The 15,266-nt window shown below is 34.8% G+C and overlaps 1 pseudogene across 1 annotated transcript in view; it reads left to right on the top strand.

The window, feature by feature from the left end:
* The first annotated feature begins 291 nt into the window (after positions 1-291).
* LOC149567539 (uncharacterized) overlaps positions 292-15,266 on the top strand; it is a 172,768-nt pseudogene continuing 157,793 nt past the window's right edge. Inside the window, exons 1-3 of the transcript XR_016361635.1 lie at positions 292-530; positions 1,150-1,264; positions 1,373-1,497. The product of XR_016361635.1 is annotated as an uncharacterized LOC149567539 (transcript). The remainder of the gene's footprint in view (positions 531-1,149; positions 1,265-1,372; positions 1,498-15,266) is intronic.

The raw sequence follows: 15,266 nt of genomic DNA, 5'->3' as shown, positions 1-15,266 counted from the left end.
AATTCTGTTGCCGATTCCTATAGCCAAATTGCTGCTAAGAACCTCTACCATTCTCGCAGAAGATTACGTCATTATGGTGTTATGATTGTAATGTTCTAACATATTACATCATTATGTTATTAATGTTATGTTAAAAAATGTACCATATTTTTTATTATAGAATTGGTTGTTTTAGTTCCCTAGTTGAACGTTACAATACTTGCCATAGTGCTTAGGCTAGACATGATGGAAGTTCATGATTGTGTCAACTTTCCTATTTTCTGTTATGAGAAGATGTACTTTTGAATTGAACAGGGTAAAATGGATATATACTAAATTTTGTATGCACTCACTATTTTGTATCCACTCTCAAGTAAGTGCAGTCAATTACACTTAATACGAAGGAGAAACTACAAAATAAATACGCAGCGGTCACAAGGAGGGTGCACGTACAAAAATCTTGCTGCTCGCCGGCCTAGCAACCGCGAGAACACTACCTTTTGATGACGGAATATTGTTGGACTGGATTTTGATGCTAATCACAGTTGAAGGTGTGAGTCCCTCTAAGTCCTTGTTTCATTTGCAGGCACTTATACTCTTCCAACAATGTACGTCCTCTGCTGACTTTGCGTCAATTTGGTGACAAGTATCTTCGCCACACGCGCTAATAACTTGTTCAATAAGATTGTCTTCATTCAATGTTGAGCTCTGCTACAATCGCATGACGCTAACATGTATTAGCACGGAACTTCTAAATGCAGCAATTAGCAAATGATGAACCTTGTGCATATAAGTTTAGGTCTAATCACCTTGACTCCGTCTCCTTAACTACCAAAGAGAGAAATTTGCAGACGTATCTTTTTAGTGAAAAGATTTCAAATCATTGAAAATGTTTCTCTAGATTACAAAAATAGTAATTATGCTACTGAAGGCTTTGAGAAATTTATTTCCTTAATCAGACTTCAAACCTTTAATTGACAAAGACAAAGTGAAATGGTCAACAAATACAGGTATCAAGCTCCTGGAAACTCACTGCACACCTGTTTCACGTTATTAGTTTTTATAAACTAGTGGGCTCCTATTCACTTCACTTTTACTGATTTTGAAATAACTATCCACCTGCACTAACTTTTGTGTCAGCTCAGTTTAATCAATAATTTTGTGTTGCAGAAAGTACCACCATTATCATTTTGGGGCCCTGTTTATGCAGAATTGAACCTCTCTCCCATGACATTTGCTGTTCGAATAGGCTCTTTGGTACCGGAGCACAGTCATACTTGTTCAAGTGAGCACAATTTTCAGGCAGTTTGCCTATCTGGAGGGTGGATCTCTTTGGGCATACGGGACTACTTTTATTGAGGAGTGCCTAATATAATGTTATGATTAATGGCAGAAATACATCAGAGAAAACATCACTTTAGAAGCATGCCCAAAACATTTGCTGTTGCAACAAAAGAAAATCAAATTTTTCAAAGTTTGACTGGTCTTAGGGACTTGGCACAGTCTCATCATTATAAGGTACGCTTATCTGAAAGCTAGACCTTTTGGTTGAGAGGCTAATCTGTTTATTATATATCTTACTGTAAGCAGTTGATTTTTGTTTATAAATTTGTAGTTTATAGGCAAGTTGAGACGTTGGAGGGTAAATTTTATCTATAGCTATGACAAGGAATGTTACGATTTAGGGAGACTCGTCAAATCATCATTACTAAGGAATTTTACTACAAAGATTGAAACATGAACATCATCCAAGAGATAGCTTAGATGTTTAATCAATTTGACCGTAGTTAATACATTATGACTTGGGCTGTTACAATTTGAGGTGGCTCGTCAAATTATCATCACCAAGGAATCATACAACAAAGATTTTTGTTTATGAACATCATCTAAGAGATATCAAAGATGTTTAATCAATTTGATCATAATTCAAAAATTTGGACTTGGCAAAATCTCTTTTAGACCCAAATTTTATTTGGGTCTGATAATTTGCTCAAGTATTTAAATAATAAAATTCACATAAATTTGTATACATTTTTTTAAGAAATATGTATAAAGCTAAACTTAAACAAGTCACAAGTAGTTTGCCTTGTTATATTTACAAGTCCTATTAATATAAAATATGGGTTCAAAACAATTTTTTTCTTTTGTTCTTTTCAAAAGCTTAAGAGCCTGAGGACAGAAACCTGTTGTGGAGTAGAAGGGCAGCACCCCTTGTGACAGTTTGAGGGCACAACCAAGGTTGTGGGATTGAGAGTTCTCATTTTTAGTGTGTTCCCATTGTGGAATATGGCGAGTTTGAAGGGTGTTGCCTTCGCCGCCAATTCCAATTAAAGCTGTTTAGGATCACATAGAACTTTAGACTTGTGAGTATTTATTGATTTTGTTAATGTGTAGGAGCAGTGAGAACTGAGAGAAAAATGTGAAAATAGGTTATTATTATATGACTGGGGTGAGTTTTTCCTATTGACTCACAAATTTTAGCAACTAACTCTTGGAAACTTGTCTTTGAAACTCAAAAAGCTCGGGTTCAAATAACACAGGACAAGAAATTTCTCATGAATACTCAGTGGGTTTTCATTCTATGAATGTAAACCATCAAGGAATGGAGAGACTATGTGCTACACTGTTTAGAAGAAATGATTGAGAATCTTTTTAATCTACTCCCATTAATATGGTTCTTCTCTTGTAAAACAAATTTATGTATGGTATTGATGGTTACATCAAAATCTGAATGACTTTATATTCAACAACCCTTTTTTGCCATGAACAACCTTTGGTTTCTCAATTGATTTCTCATCTCAGAGTGATCTTTAGCTTTTCATTAAACAACACAACTTTTTTCACTTTGAATCTCACATGAACTAAAAAACATTAATAATTTGCTTGGAAATGAATGTTGATATTTGATATTAAATGGACAACTTTTGTATTGATACACAACCAACTCAACTGTGATACACCATATTGTTGTACCAATCATATAGATGATAAGAAGATACATGGTGAATATTATATGATAATATGTAAAAGGTTGTTTTATTTTTAGCTTAATGATAGTGGTAGCAGTTTTGCAATTCACCATCTTCTTTTTTGTTCTTGGTACAAATATGAAGATTTTCTCTAGAAGAAACTTTATTATGAAACAAATAAATGAAAGGCATGGTATTGCAGACAAATCTCAAGTAGGTAGCTTTGCAAATAGAAAGGGAATGGTTCAAAATGAGTGGCAACAATCAGATTGTAGAATGGGAAGGGGAGGATATTTTGAGAGCAATTCCAAAACAAAATCAAAACTCCACTCTTTACTTTCTCAATTGGTGGAAAGATCAAACAAGAAAGAATAATGGGTCAAAAAGATGGATTGAAAAGAAAAAGGAAATCAATGAAGATAAACAACATTTGATTGAGGAAAGATATAATGGAGATAACTTAGAGGGTTTCGTCAAGGATGCTTCAAAGAGGAAGAGAGCAGATGAGTCAAACCATATCAATTCAAGCATATTGTTCTTAGAAGAGCTTCTTCTTGCACATAACAACCATGTGAGTCAAATGGCATTTAGCTGCACGTTTTGGAATATTTCCATTTCATTTAGTGAGCTTTCCTGATTGATTGAGGAAAACTGGTTAGATGTGGAAAAGAAAGCCTTCCTAGATAGTAAAAGAAGTATGTTTATAGTTATCTTCAATTCTAAGGAAGAGGAAAATAGAGTTTTAAAAAATAAACGTTAGTTTTATAGAATTTTAGGACTTCACATGCAAAATTGGACCTCAAACTTCTCTATTGAAAATATTAATGTTAATTTTATACCATTTTGGTTTCAGTTTCATAATCTACCCATGGAATATAGGGATGCAAACATCCTTGAAATCATAGGCAATAAATTGGGGTTTTCTTAACAATTGATTTGCAATTTTTTAAAATTTACACCTAGGGTTTACATTCTTCTAGATACTGGTAAAATCCTTCCATCCTCCTTCAGAATCATTTCCAGATATGGTGAATGGGTATAAATGATCTTCTGTGAGAAAAAAGAAAACGTCTGTAGCAATTGCCATCTACTCGATCATTTATCTACTCAATGTGTTGGAATGCTAGGCAGAAAGGTATTCACTGGGAATCAGATTTCTCCTATATCAGTGACTCAGATTTAGATATAATTGAAAGCAGAGATGCAGATTTTTATGTTCCTAGAAATCCAAAAAAGGGAAATGGTTAAGGAGATTTTTTTCAAGAGAGTTTTGTTAGAGAAGAATGACAAGGTAGAATTTTTTCAAGATTCATCAAGTATTAGTTTGGTGTGGAAGAATAAGAATAAGATCATTAATCTATCACAAGCTAATATCTTAGCAATTTTGTGGACAACATATTGGAATATACAAAGATATCAAGATATGGCAAGGAACAATTTTTTAATGAGTGGAAGTGATCAAGGATACGAGAAGCCAAAGTGGGATACTAACAGGTACACACTTTTTTAGAGTGCGATAGCAGTAATGTTAAGAAATGATGTAACATTGAAACAATATGGGAAGGAAAAGCAAAACAAAATATTTCATGCAGATCTAAAATAATGCTGGAAAATGCTTAATAGGTCTCTGCTGTGGACAATTTAAGTTGGATAATAGATCAAAGGATAATACAAATTCAGGGTTATTTTTTCAAGCATCTGGGTATGCCTTTAGTAGATGAAGGAGATGCATTGTTAACCATGGTTATGCCTTAAGGGGAAAAGAGGACTTTAAACAATCCGGGTAGCAAAAGTTCTAAATTCAAATTGACAGATAAAAATTACCAAACAGATATTGGGTCTTCCCTTTTGGAAGATCATGAAAAATTATTCATAACAGAAATAGGAGTAAACTGGAATTTAGAAGATAAATACATGAGAATAAGATTATGCCTCAAAGATTCTAAACGTTTGAAAATTTGCAGAATATCTGCTTTTGTTTAGGGGTATTAAAGAAGAATATTTCAGATTTCTTCCACTTAATAAATTGTCCTAAAACAACATCTAAAGCTCTAGGGTCTCCTTCATCACATGAGCTTCTTGCCCAGTTGCTTCCCCTCCCAAAAATGTATGATCAACAAACTAAAGGCGGGTAAGGGGATTTAACCCTTCTGCAACCTTAACAGCCTTCCATGCCCTTTGTTCATTCCGTGCACTTACGATTCCTCCTAAAACCTCTGCCATAATAATAAACAAGAAGGGGGATAGTGGGGTCACCATGTAGAATCCCTTTCTTTGTTTCAAAGAAACCTTGTGGGTTCCCATCAATCAAAACCAAGAATCTAGGGGTTTCAATGTAGCTCTTAACCCAATCATCAGCAAACCTTTGCAAAACATCAATAAAAAAGCCTCTATCCACCTCACCATATGCTCTTTTATATCCAACTTTACCATCATCCTTTATGCTTTTGTCAATCTCATAGTGTGAATTGCTTCATGAGCTATGATAACACCTTCAAAAATAGACCTGCCTAGGGAGAAGCCACTTTGTTTATAAGATATAACCCCATCTAACACCTTCTTTAGCCTATTAGCAATAACTTCAGAGGGTGAATAAGTAACTTCTAAAACTTCCACCAATTTCAATTCTTAATCCAATAAACCATTGAGCATTTAATTCATCATATCTGATCTAACTTGCATGCATGAGAAACTGAAAATATAAAAACATTCACAACACTTGAACACAAAGTTTTGGTGACCCAAAAACCTTTCATATAGAAAGTAAAACTGGGGTGGGGATGATACCCACAAACTTTAGTACTGTAGCATAAGTTGGCCTGTTAAGGCTTACATTGATCACTTTTGCTGATTTGCCCTGTTAGGAGCAAATAGGACCACTAGGTCCACCTTGTGAGAGGATTTACAAACATACAATGAAGTATGCACTCGGTAAAGAGATTTAGAAAAGACTGTTAGGTCTACCTTGTTAGAGGATTTTGACGGATTCACCTGTTAGGATGAAGCAGTAGATCTCTAGCTTGCAACTAAGTTTGCTGATAGAGATTCCTTGGTGTACTGATCATCTTTCTGTGATAGATTTGTCACTGCTACTCCTTATGCTGATATGGCCTTTACAATTCTTTATCTGCTGCATTTATTTCATATTCGCATCTTGCACTTGCATTACACATTGCATATTAAATTACATACTATGTTGGATATGATACAATACATCACATATATATATACCAATCCAATTTACAAAATTACAAAGGTCAGTCATGACACAAGTTAACACAAATATTATAAAGTTGGTCCACATGAAGATACTCGGGTTCTGAAGACTGACTCAATGAGGTTCTGATACTCAGCATCCACTGTCACTACTTGGCATTGTCATGCTCTTGGTAGATGTAGAAGCTCGGTCCATACTAATCACTTTCAAGTAGTCTTGAACTTGGTCTACACTGGTGACTCAGTAGATATTGTGCAACTCAGAAAACATTGAATTACTTGGTTACCATGGAGTAACTCAGGTAACATTGTCTTCACATCGCATGAACTGATAACTTGGTAGATACTGCAATGCTCGATAACCACTGAAGCTGGTCCAAAGGATTCGGTAGCAACTGTAGAAGCTCAGTGGCTACTGAATTACATGGCAAACATTGTAAACTATTCAAAGAGCTCAGTAGTTGTATAGAATTTGAATGTGTGTGTGTGTCACTAATAACAAACTTGACTAATATGTCATTAGTGAAAGCATGGGCTTTTTCTTCACGGTCAGGCTTTAGAGATATCTTTTATATTGATTTGGAATCTCAATTCTTTGTAGCTTTTTTTTTATTCTAAGATGTCTAGGGATTTCACTCATAAGCAAAAAAGTTGGTTTTGTTGTGGGGCGGGTCTTTTCACTATGGTTTGGACTCCTAATTTCAAAGTTCAGCCTACTGATATTCATTTTTATCCTTACTAGATCTCATTCCCATTATTACCTCTTGAGTATCAGGACAACCAAATTATTGAAATTCTAGCTAATAAATCAGGAATCTTTATTAAACATGACCTTATGATCGTCCAAACCTCAATATTCGAGTTTTTCTGCTTCTAGACATGTAGAAATCTTTCCCCATGCACATTTTTATCAAATCACAGTGGGGTTTATGGAATTAGTCCCTTAAAGTTTAGGATGAGCAAATGGTTAATAAATTTCAAACAAGATTAGGGAATTTCAATCCTTAATGCCAACATTCAAATCAGGGAGTACAAGTTGTATGTTTAGATCATTGTTCAGGGCCCAACTTATGTGTGAACAAAGTATTTCCAGAACATGACATTGCTCCTAAGGATTCATACAAGAACATAATAGTTTGGTCATGAGTAATGCTACAGGTTTTGAGTTTTTTCTTGGTTTCAAAACTCTTTTGTTTTTCCCTCGAGGCTTTTCTGTCCATTCTAAGGATTATCATACTACTATGACATTAAAACTCCCTCTATACAACAAGGTTCCAACATTATTGCAGAATCAATCATCAAAGATAGATTTTTCATTGGTCTTGTATAAAGCTCAGGATTTGATTGTCAAAGATCAGTTTGTAGATTGGAAAGCACTTCAAATTGGTGATCAGATTGTTTCTTCAATTACTTCTACTATTATTTTTGAGATAGTAGAGAAAGAAGGATGCAATATAGGTAATTAGATGCCTTATGATATTGATGACTTGCTTAAGAATTTAAGTTTTGGAATAGCCAGATTACTCCTAAGAATGCTAACCAGTATAAGATTACAGATCTTGAGGAGAATATAGGTCAAGTTGATAAAGTGGATTTGTTATTGGATTCTCTCACCATCAATGACCCTTTAGGAGTGGAGGAGTGTTCACTTCAACAAGTAACTAACAATTTGGCCTATCAGCATGAGGACACAATCTTGGGGGAGATGGAGGCTTCTAGGGATCAATTTGAATTACATTCCTAGAATACCTTGAGTTCTTTTGATCACCATCGAAATTTCTCAATTGTTCAATCTCCTTCTCAACATCAATCTTCTTTCAAGGCACCCAAATCAAGAGGTAGACCTAAAGGTTCTAAAACTAGATTTGAGATTGTATCAGGGATACAATCGTCACTCAATGATAAGTTTGTTATTTCCAAAAGAGTGATGAGGAGAGCAAAGGTTTCTCCTTGTCAGCAATGAAAATTAACTCATGGAATGTCAAAGGCATCTGACAAAAGGAATCTAATTCACCAGTCAATTGTAAACATGAAAGCCCATATTGTTATGTTGCAAGATACCAAATTATCACAAGACTCATTTGATAATACCTTAGCTAAATGGCCGAAGTGGTCTTCAATTCATTCCCCTAGTAGTGGAGCTTCTGGTGATCTTGTTGTTCTATGGAATCCAGTATTAATTCAAGGACAAATTATCCTTCAACATTCCAACTATCAAGTGCTAAAGATGTCAGACTTTGACATTTCCTTCACTTTGATAAATGTATATGGTCCTTCTTCACATGATAAGAACAAAATTTGGGATAAGCTTTCTCAGTTAATTCAAATGCAAAATTCTCATCAAGTTATTTTGGAAGGTGATTTTAATGCAGTCCTAAATCATGAAGTGAAGGTTGGTGACATCTGCCCTCCTCTTAAAACTATTCAGAATTTTTCATAATTTGTGGAAAATAATGATCTCATGGATTTTAAACCTCTGAATGCTAATTTTACATGGACAAACAGGAGGGTGGGTTTTGCACAAATTGCAGTACGATTGGATAGATTTTTTCTATCTCATGATTGGAAATTAGGTAATTATTGGTTTCAATCAAAAATATTGTCAATTCCAGACTCTGATCATTTTCCAATTACCATCAATATCAGCAAACTAGTATGTGTCAATCAGGATCAGCATAAGGCTTCTTTTAAATTTGAAAGAATGTGGTTGTGACATCCACACTTCTTGCCACTTGTAAAACAATGGTGTGTCAGTGCTCCTTTTGTATCACGATCTAGGATGCACCAATTTGTATGTAAACTTAAACATGTTAAGGCTCAGATCAAAAACTAGAATCAACACATTTTTAAGAATGTTTTCAAGTAGAATGATGTAGTAAAGCTACAACTAGAGGAAATCTATAATATCACCATTCAACAGGGGATGAATTATGATAACTATGTCAAGCAAAAATGTCTTCAACAAGAGTGGGAGGAATTGTGTAGTAGGGAGGAAGAATATTGGTGTTAAAAGTCTAGAGAAGTATGGTTAAAACAAGGAGATAAAAATACAAAAAAAATTCATGCATCCGTACATAAAAAATGAACAGCTCAAACTATCTTTCAAATCAAAGCGTCAAAATCAAGAAATATTTTATCTAGTGCTCAGCAAATTAGAGATGAAATTGTCAAGTTTTTTTCAAATCTTCTCGCTCCTACAGGATACCCATCTCCCCTTCCTTTGCAAGTGGATGATCTCCTTCATTCTATCCCAACAATGGTGTTTGCGGATGAGAATACATAACTTATGGCTCCTTTCACCTTGCAAGAATTGAGAGAGGTTGTATTTTCATTTCCTCCTGAGAAAGCTCCAGGCCCAGACAAATTTACTGCACTATTATTTCAAAGTTGTTGGGATTTACTTGTAGCTATTGAAGAATCTCAGAAAACCAGATTTATGCTCAAGTATTTCAACTCTACAAATATTGTATTAATCCCAAAAATTAAGGAGCCCAAAACCTTTGTTGATTTCTGCCCAATCTCTCTTTGCACCTTGACATACAAAATTGTCTCCAAAGCTATTTATTTACATCTTCAACATCTTCTCCCACATATTATTTCCCCCGAACAAGGAGGGTTTGTCCCAGGCAGAGAAATAATGGAGGGAGCAATGGTTGCTCATGAAGTTCTTCATTCTATCAACGTTAACCAGTCATCCAATTTTGTTATCAAGTTAGTCATGCAGAAGGCCTATGAAAGAGTGTGTTGGTCCTTTCTTTTTCTAGTGCTTTAGAAGATGGGTTTTTCAAAGTATTGGTGTAAGTGGATAAAAGCATGCATCTCAGGAGCTTGGTTTTCAGTAATTATCAATGGATTTGCATCAGGTTTCTTCACCTCTACTCAAGGTGTGAGATAAGGAGATCCAATTTTTCCGGCATTATTCATTATCATGGCAAAAGCTTTTAACAGAATTATTAAGCATCATCACTTGATGGATAAAAGGAAAGGAGAAAAAATTGGGCTACATCTATCTCAATCACACATTCTTTGTTTGTTGATGACACTCTACTTTTTGGAGCTTCACAAGTTTTAGAGGCTAAGCAGATTAAGAAAACTTTACAGTTATACTTAGAGGTGTCAGGGTAGAAAATTAATTCTCAAAAATCTAAGATCATTTTATTTAATACTAATAGAGCCATCTTAGTCAAGATTTTTTAGATTTTAGGCTTCTCTGAGGATACTTTTCTGTCCACTTATCTAGGCAGTACTTTTTATATGGGTTCTAATAAGACCAGTTACTGGGAAAGTGTTTTCCAAAGAATTAAGAGCAAAGTGGTGTCTTGGAAAGTTAGATGGCTTTTACTTTTAGGTAAAATTTTACTTATAAAATCAGTACTTTCAAAAATACCAAACTATTATTTGGTAGTCCTACAGGCCCCTTTGGCAGTCTTAGTTCAAATTCAGAAATTAATTAGAGGCTTCCTTTAGGCGGGAAATATGACAAATGAAAAGAAAATTCCCTTGATATCTCTTCAAGATATGGCCCATTCTCCTATAGCTGGGGGTGTAGGTGTGCATGACTTGGCATTGAGGAATAAAGCTTTTGGGGGTAAGTTGGTATGGCAGATGTATTGTAAACCACAATCCACATGGTGTCAAATAATGCAATAGAAATATCTAGATAATACCGATCCACACATAATTTTCTCCATGTTAAACCCCCCTAAGGGATCTGTTATATGGGATTTTATGATTGCCTCTAGAGATTTTATCCTCAAGTTCATCTCTTGGGAATTAAATTATGGGGATAAGATTAACTTTTGGAGAGACTCTTGGAATGGTCAACCCCTACTTATCACTCTTCCAAATATTCAAGAGATGTTGACTGCTTCAGAATTAGCTTGGGGAAGTCTTATTATTCATTTCATAGATGTAGTCTGTCTCCATTCAAGGAGAGTTATTTGGAAAGATCTTGATCAACTCACTTTAGATATCGAAACCAAATATCTCTTTCGTACGATATTGAGGGGTAGAATAACATTCATTTCCATATACGAGGATCGATTAATATGGCTACCAGCTAATAATGGGAAATATTCAATTAAAGAAGGCTATAAACTACTTCAAAGTCTTGCATTGGAGAAAAATTCTTCGAGAGCATATATGTTTCGTTGGAATAATATGGTGTTACCAAATGATGCGTGTTTTGCATGGTTAGCTATTAAGAATAGGATCTTAACAAGTGATTGTTTGGAAAGGTTAAATGTTGCTCCTCCTTTTAAATATGTACTTTTTGAAGATGAATATGAATCAATAGATCATCTCTTTGCAAGTTGTCAATTTGTGTATCAGTGTTGGATGTTTGTTCTCCAAAAATTAAATTACTCTACCCCATTGTACAATGAAATTTGCGATTTTCTCAAGCATGGCCTATCCTCTTTCCTGATGCATTCTTTGGGGGAATCTAGAAATGCACTCCTGCATTAGTAATTTGGGTGATTTGGTGGGAAAGAAATAAGAATATTTTCATAAAAGATTTCTCAAAATTAGAAAAGGTCTTAGAGGGCATTGAAGGATCGATATTAGAGACTACTATTGCCAGTGTACATAATTGTAAAATCAATCCACCTATTATTACATGGGATGGTCATATCATCCATGAATGGAAATTAATATCTATTCCATTAGGAGTCAAAGTAAAAAGAAATCAAGAAAAAATTGGTAGATCCTCAGTCCATTGGCAACCTCCACAATTAGGATTTGTGAAGCTTAATTTTGATGGGGCTTATGTACAAGCAATCTCAATAGCCCCCTTTCTTCTAGGACCAACAATATAGCGAAGGCTAAAGATTTATTTTCAAGATTACTTCTTGTCAAGAAAAGGGGAATTTCAACAGGTCTAGATTGAAGGTGATTCCTTAGTTATAGTTAATGTGTGTATTAAGAGGTAAATTTCATTGTGGCAACTTCACTATATCCTACAACAAATTTGGAATTTAATTGACCAAATTATAGAAGTGATAATTTTGCACACATTTAGAGAAGGGAATAAAGTTGTGGATTGCCTCTCTAATCTAGGTTGTGATGTGATTACAAATTTTACATCACATCCTGCCACATCCATAGAGCAATATAAATATTTGCAAAAACTGATTTCTAATGAGTTAGTGGATTATCAATGGTAAGTAATAATGACCCATATTTGAATTTTCCAATAAAGCATAATGGGTGAGGCGATTGAATATCATATCATTTCTATCCTTGCTGTCAAGTTCATTGCCTGCAAATGTCATGTGCATATAATTGTATCACGAATTGGCCACGTGGTGTACCTTGGCCTGGTGTGAGATCACCAAGGAGATTGAAAATGCTAATTTTTCACAATGTTTTTGTCCTTTGGTTTTTCCATGGGAAGTAACATGTGTTGGGTAATTATGGTACATGCTCGGGTATAATGAAGCATTCATTTTTTGCATTTATATCAGAGGTTTTTGTCATTCTGTTTCTCATATTCTAGTAGTTTGATCATTGCTTGATTTTCATCTTCTGAACTATGGCATTTTCGACGGACTATTGCTTCAAATATGAGTCTTGTAGCCATTACTATAGTTCTCTATTACCTAAGAACTATCGTGTTTGGTTAATCCCAAATGAAGATGAAGGTGTCCTGCCTTTGCAAATTGACGATAGGGTATTGGCTTTGATGTTTTACATTAACTCCCAATTCAATTCGTAGGTGTATTTGACAAGTAATTGGGGATGAAATTTTATCCCCTCCTAGTCACCACTTTTTTTTTCCTTTTAATGTGGTGTCCATCTTCTTCTCGAATGCCATGGATTTATTATAGTCAATTCCCTTGTTAGAAGGTTTGGCAAGAAAGGTTGTTACACCACATTATTGGAATGACAACAAGTTGAAAATGCTGTTGCATAAGCATGATTTTGGGTTCGAGCACGTATTGGTTGGTGGGTTGTTTCAAAATTCCCAACTTTTAAGGAAACATTAATTTTTGGTTATGTATGATGCTCTACAAAAGTCATTTGCCATGCAGAATTCTCGTATTATGAAGATAACTCTTCAAACCACGACCAAGGCTATGTGTTACCAGCTCCAGGAGCTGGTGAAGCGTATAGGCTATGCTATATTGGACATGCTAGTTTTATCCAATATTGGTTATGCTGGTAAAATTGGTGTGGACATGGTTGCAGGGGTCTCTCCCTGGAAGCATACAACTACTCAAAGCCTTGGGTGAGGTCTACATGTTGAGCAGTCTGTTAGTGACCATGTGGCTTCAACATCGACTAAGAAGGTGGTAGATGGGTCAGATTCCAATCTGTTAAACATGGGTGTTAGTCTTTGTCCTAGGTTGCTGATGTTTCAGTTTGCAAGTCTGGGGAGGATTTAGTGATAGATGATCGAGTGACTTCTCCTAGGGTGGAATGTGAAATTTCAAAAGACTAATAATGGTTTTGTAATACTTTTTTGTAATTTTGAAATGTGATTGAAATTGGTGAATTATGATGATGGTATCTACAATTGTTCATATTTTGAAACTTTGGGAGGAAAGATATTCTCTGATTTGTAAGATGAATAGTTAATTGTTGATATATAAGTTGTAAATATCGATAATATTTTGTATGAGAAAGGATACTGGGTTTTCTTACCGATTCTTTCCCAGATGAGCTCTTTGAATCAGATTTATTTAAAATTAATATATTCAGTGGTTTGTCCACTTTTGCCAAAAAAAATAAAAATCACAAACTTATTGAAAAATCTTTTAGAACTTCATTCATCAACCTCATGAAAGTACTAGGTGCATTAGTCAAACCAAAAGGCATAATCAACCATTCATACAAACCATCTCTTGTCTTGAAAGTAGTCTTCCATTCATCTCCTTCTCTGATTCTGATCTGATGATAGCCACTCTTTAAATCAATCTTGGTAAAATACTTTGCTGCACTCAAACAATCCACTATGGCATCCATCCTTGGCATAGGAAACCTATATTTCACTGTGATTTTGTTAATGGCTCTAGAATTAGTCACTAATCTGGATGTACCCCAAAATTAGGTGATCTAGAAACTAGCAAACAAACACACAGCAGAAAAAGGAACAAGAGGAACGAGATTCAGATCTAGAGAGACAATATTTCATATATTCAAATCAAGAATTTACATCCAACATGCTCAAATGTACAACCTTTTGGGTTACAACCATTACAAAGAAGAATAGATCTCTAGACTCAAATGCAAACTTCTATCTTCAAGCTACTCCACACTAAGACTCCTCAACTAAAAATTATGATTAAGACTCTATACAAGATCCCCTTAAATACTTGCATGGCCACAAGTCGGCCTATTAAAAATGACTAACTAAATAAATCCTTACATTAAATGCATAACAAGTCCACAAGTTAGCTCTTGACAAATACTAAATACCCATCGCAAAATTAAATATGTGCCAGGTTGACCCAAATTGGAAATAGGCACAAAAAACTAATACTAGCATTCGGCACATACAGGAAAACTCGACACTAATAAGAAGACTTGGCACACACTGGATAACTCAGCACACACTACAGAGTGAGATGGGATAACACACTAACCTAAGTGTTAACATGATGTGGGATAACTTCAACTCAGCAATGACTAAAAATTTACTAGCACTCGACAATTTTTATAACTTGTGTATGACCAACATAATCAGTGGGATAACATGATGGCAATGATGCTCCTACATCAGACTATGAAGGTAAATGGAAAAAACCTCAGATGCTCCTATATCAGACTCCCCAGGTAAATATAAAAATGTGTCCCACATTTTGCTTCTGAAAGAAAATTATGCACTCAACTTCATCTTCAAAAAAAGTTTCCACTCCATCACGAATAAAAGATCAAATCTGAAAATCAACCATCTATACTTCATCCATTCAAAAATCAGAATCTCATCCAACCAATCAACATACAAACTCAACTAAAAATTACAATGCTCCATCTGCAACTTATCATCACCATCATGCATAACAACATCCTCATATATGAAAACTAGATCAACAACAACATCCAAATCACAAACCCAATCAACAGAAATATATGAACTTAGATCCATCATAGCAAAAGCAT

Source organism: Cupressus sempervirens, chromosome 3 (genome assembly GCF_028749045.1).
Source record: "Cupressus sempervirens isolate cs-2001-9-10 chromosome 3, ASM2874904v1, whole genome shotgun sequence".
NCBI lineage: Eukaryota > Viridiplantae > Streptophyta > Pinopsida > Cupressales > Cupressaceae > Cupressus > Cupressus sempervirens.
The sequence above is the reverse complement of the archived record's forward strand: the minus strand, read 5'-3'. Positions and strand labels throughout refer to the sequence as shown.